We start from the raw sequence: 5,353 nt of genomic DNA, 5'->3' as shown, positions 1-5,353 counted from the left end.
GGTAGCTCAATGATGGTGGCCACACATGCACATAAACACACAAGACTGCTGATGAGTTAGCTCACTTTAAAAGCTCAATAATGAACATTTTCATGATAGTTGCTACATAGCAAATATTATTCGAGAAGTAATAAAATAGTGTTGTGCCATTTGACTTAATCACTCAGTTGAAATAACAAAAGATTAGCTTTATCCAAAACCCATTTAACGCCAGCCCAGATGGTATGCATAATTACAAAGTGGGAGTTGTAGTTAGTTATGAAAAAAAATTGAAAGACTGCCTGTTTTGTTTTATTTTTTGGGGGGGAGAGTGGGGGCATAAGCGGATTTTAAGCGGGGGCCAGGCCCCCCTGGTGGCCGAAAAATGTCATTCAATTCAATTTTATTTGTATAGACCCCACTCACATGACGTCACAACCACGCCTCCGCGCCATATTGTCCGTCAACTCGTCGTGTTGACGCATTACCGCTACGTAAATTCCTCCTATTATGGTGTGTTTTTCTGCTCCTTAACATTAATGAATGATCAAAATGGTGAAGGCGTGTGTGGCGGTTGGTTGCAATAACAGAGAAGATAGACGGAGAGACTTGAACTTCTACCGTATTCCGAGAGACCCGGAGAGGAGAGCGAGATGGACTGCTGCAATTCGACGAGAAAACTGGGCTCCAAACGATAACCACGGATTATGTAGTAGTCATTTTATATCTGGTAAGATGCATTTAATATATATTTAGAGGGTTTTGGGCTGACAACCACAATTAAGATCATTGCGAGGCTAATCGCCGACAACATACAGTTTCAAATTTAAGATGCTTATTTCTTCCACCATCATTATTTTTTGAATAATATTTAGCTGGTAACAAGTGAAAGAAGCTGGCCTCGTCTACGAATCATCAGTTAAACAGGTGTGTCCAAACTTTTTGCAAAGGGGGCCAGATTTGGTGTGGTAAAAATGTGGGGGGCTACCTTGGCTGATTTACGTAGAACAATATATTTAAACAAATTTTAGCCAGCCCTTCTGTGTGTCACATTTGCTTTATTTTTATTTTTTTTAATTCATAATTTCAACAATCTCGCCTTTGTGGCGTTCTCTTTCGACACTCGTGCTCATGCGAAATACTGCTGCTGTGAAATTATACTAGCTTCAAGTTGCTTTCATTTCTCGCTGCGTATCTTCCCTGTAATGTTGTCGTACATGTCAGCGTGTCTTGTTTGGTAATATCACGTCACATCGAACTCTTTGAAAACAGCGACTGTCTCTTTGCAAATGAGGCAGACACAGTTGTTGCATATTTTATTGAAGAAATAGTCCAATATCCAGCTATCCTTGAAGCGTCGGCCATCGCAGTCAACTTTTTTTTTTTTATTGATTGTCGCCATTTTAGAAAATTGGAAGGGTCACACAGGGTAATGTTGCTTAGAGTGCTGCTCTTAAAGTTTTTCAAAGTTTCGTGAGTATAGGCTGAGTTTCTGTGGACAAGATAGTTGTAGATATCAGGGCAGCAGATGTCAGGCAGAGACGGCGAAGACAGCGGGTCGAAAAATATCGATTTAGGCATCAAATATGGATCTAGCGAATGGATCGACCGAAGCTTTTCCACATAACGCCTTTTATGCAACACATCCAATGAGTTTACAGCGTCTGAAAGCGCCGGGGCTTCCATGAATTGCACTATAAATTGCACGATAAATTGAGACCATTGAGAATACGGACACACAATGACGGACAATATGGCGGCACAATACAGCGACACATCATTGTGTGACGTTGGTGAGTGGGGTCAATAGCCAGGGGTGCACATAAGTGGTGCGCTGGCCCTCAACGGCTTCCATACGCTTTTGCGTACCGATGGCTGACCACTGTATTTGCGGCGGACAGGAGAAAATCACTTCTCAAAATGTCAAAGAGGCAGGCCCCGCTGAGTAATTATTTCCGTGTTCCCCCACCCCCGTCAAAAGACAGACAGACGAAAGAAGACGTCACCGGAGCTACCGAAAAAAAGGACTTTTGCTGAAAAGTGGCTGCAGGAGGTAGAAGCAAATGATGCTCGCACGGAAATGTGGTACAAAATCTGCCGTGAGAATCCCAATGTCGCTGATAAGAGCAGCGCATTTTATGTAGGGTCAAAGAATTTCAGCCATCCAAACTTTGAAAAGCACGAGACCAGAGACCATGTGGCAATTAAGCAAACTATCGATGTCAGACAGGACCCCACTCGCCCTATGGACAAGTGGCGGAATAAAGTTAAAAAAATAAGTGCACCCCTGTATATAGCCCAATATCACAACTGGTTCGTCTCAAAGGGCTTTACAGAGTCATTTTAATACATCGTCAAAAAAAAGTAGATAGATAAAATGAGTCCATATCCTGGGCGACCCCCATCCTTAGACCCTCCATGGCGGCAAGGAAAAAGTCAAAAGAGAAACCTTGGGGAGAACCACAGACACATTGCACACATTACATTGCATGTAATTGACTTTCCAATATATGGCGGAAAACACAGACAAGACTGAAAAAACAGTTTCTGCTCTTGATGTCCTCTTTAAAAGAAACCGCTGTATTTTAAGCCAAAACAACTGTTGTGTTTGGTAGAACAATATGTCTATATGCTGCCATAGCAGATTCATGGCGCATTAAGCCCCCGAACTATTTTTAATTTGTCCATTTTAACCTGAAAACCCCCCTTTACAGACGTCACGCAACCGCTTTTGTTTCAACCCAGCCATAAAACGAAGGTAGCTAATTATATTTATTATTCAAAATGTCTGTCGTTTTTAGCTTAGAATCATTAAATGATGTCTATTATTTTGTTTACAAAAAAAACGACTTGAAAAAATGATTCACTCGTATATTTTAAACTTTTAAACAAATGACGTCACAATGAAAAATATGGTGTCTGTAAAAACGTCTCGGATGTCTACTTCATAACTATCGGTTAATTAATTTTTTTTTTTGTTACTGTCGCATTTTTTCAATATGTTAGATGATAAATAATCGATCCAAACAAAGAAAAATGGGGAAAAAAAACTTTTAAAGGGTAAATATATGAAAAAGAAAATCTCGACCACTCCTTGATGTCTGCAATTTCTGCATCGCGACCCTTGTTATATTATCATGTTTTACCCATAAAATCCCCCCAAAATCCAGCTGTGGGAATTCACAGCTGTGTCTTGATACTCGGTGATACATGTAACATGGAGTTTTTTGATCAAAACAAGGTAAGTGCGCAATAATATCTTGTTAAAATCATGGCGTCTAATTCTGCTCTCGCATGCTCTCACCTCCAGATAGGGTTTTGCTGTTTAATTTTTTTTTTTTTTTTTTTTTTAATGCCCTCCTGTTCAAAATTTTTCTTCCCCCAGAAAATTGAGATTTTAATTTTTACAATGACGTATCACACATGCATATCAGACAATTTATAAATTGGGCCAAATTGAGTGTTTTTCGCCATATATAAAAACTGTAAAGCAATAAAACTGCAACAAAAATGAATGAACAAAAAAAAAGATTTTTATACTGGGTCAAAATTATTTTTCGAACAGATCATGTGACTAGCACCTTAGACGTTCATTTGCTTTGCATATAATTTTCATAACAAAAATAAATATTAGGGGAGGGCAATTTTATTTTTCATTTTTTTTCTTTGATTGAAAATGAAAAAAACAACTTTTTGAGGGATTGAATGATTGAGACACAAATATCCTATCCTTAATATACCCTTTTTTTTTTTTTTTTTAGTTTTTTGAGTTTTAAATTAATTTTTACATTCAAACACTTTTTTTTTATTGAAGGGATTTTTTTGGGGGGTTGAACATATATATTTTGATTGAAGCAACTTTTTTTGACTGAATAATAAAGACACAAATCTACCTCCATAGGGCTCCGCTCAGTGGATACAATTTTTGACGGTGGTAACTACATTGGCACGACACCGGCAGGCGTACCATATTCAATGGATGACGATCTTGACGAAAAGTATTGCTCAGCAGCCTGATTTAGAATTCCCCTCAAGAATGATGGGAAACAAAAAACGCTCATTGTCAACTTATTATTATAAATATTCTTGTAAGTTAATTTTATTGCTGACACTGCGTTTCGGGGTCATCAACATGTTGTGCCCCCCCTGCCCCAAAAGTCAAACTCTGCCTAGGAGTGGGGGGTTATGGGCGATGGGTTAGGGTTTAGGATTGTTTTTTACTGCATAGTTTCCCCACTTTAATGTTTAGATAATTAAATAAATGCAACTGACAGACAGAAATAACTCAAATGAAATTGAAATGCAGCTTTTAAAAGGTGAGGGCACAGGGTACCGAAATTGTTCAATACAAATATATGTACCATTACACCCTTACCAAATATATCTCGCAAACCCCCCAAAAGTCAGTTTTTTCAAATATCGTTCAGCCCTAAAAATTACACCATGATACAGGGCATGTAGTCATTTTATTTGTGTTGCCTGGGTCCAAACTAAATGAAAAAATGCCACTAGAAAGGTAATAGTTTATAAAACTAGAGGCTATATTAAAATTTCCGATTCTACTTTCTAGTTATGCAGAACATTTTTGTTAAATGTCATATCTTTGTGTTTCAGGTCAAACTAAGTCGATAAAATACATATCAAAGCATTAGAAAATACAACAGTAAACAAAAGTGGAAAATACAATTTCAAAATCGTGACCACAAACCCAAACTTTATGGGTAACCAAAGTGTTTTTATATGCCAATGCAATGAAACAAATTAGGAAATACCACTTAGAACCTGGGAACAAAATACGTGTCACGTGGTGTTATTCTACTCCAATCAGATGAACCGTAATTGACGTTTCAATGGTAAAAATCTTACAAAGCATCTAATCAGATTGTTTAGTTTTCATTGCTTTGTCACTTCCTGCAACATATTTTGACAGAATGTAATGACTGGTCATGTGCAATGTTTTGACTGTAATAATATAACTTCCAGTTATATTTTACAATTGGATGAAAGTCAAAATAATTCAGTACAATAAATGGCTATTGTATTATTCTCTATTTCTGGGTCCTTATTGCGACACAGATGGCTAGGGAAACATTTACAGTTGTGCTGGCTTATCCACAGAGTGCCCCATGATTAGTGGGAAACGAATGCTAATGAGGCACCTGACATTTAACACCCTAAGACTGCCACTTTGCCCCCTGTTGCTTTGTGTAATAACTGACAACTCTATGGGAAAGACTGCATTAGTCATTAAAGCAAAAATCTTTGTCATTCACACTATATGTGTACGGGATATTAATTAAGCAGTGCAACTTATTGTGATTGATATGATTTCGAATGAATGAATTACACACACAAAAAATACTATTCTCTATTA

Source organism: Corythoichthys intestinalis, chromosome 18 (genome assembly GCF_030265065.1).
Source record: "Corythoichthys intestinalis isolate RoL2023-P3 chromosome 18, ASM3026506v1, whole genome shotgun sequence".
NCBI lineage: Eukaryota > Metazoa > Chordata > Actinopteri > Syngnathiformes > Syngnathidae > Corythoichthys > Corythoichthys intestinalis.
The sequence above is the reverse complement of the archived record's forward strand: the minus strand, read 5'-3'. Positions refer to the sequence as shown.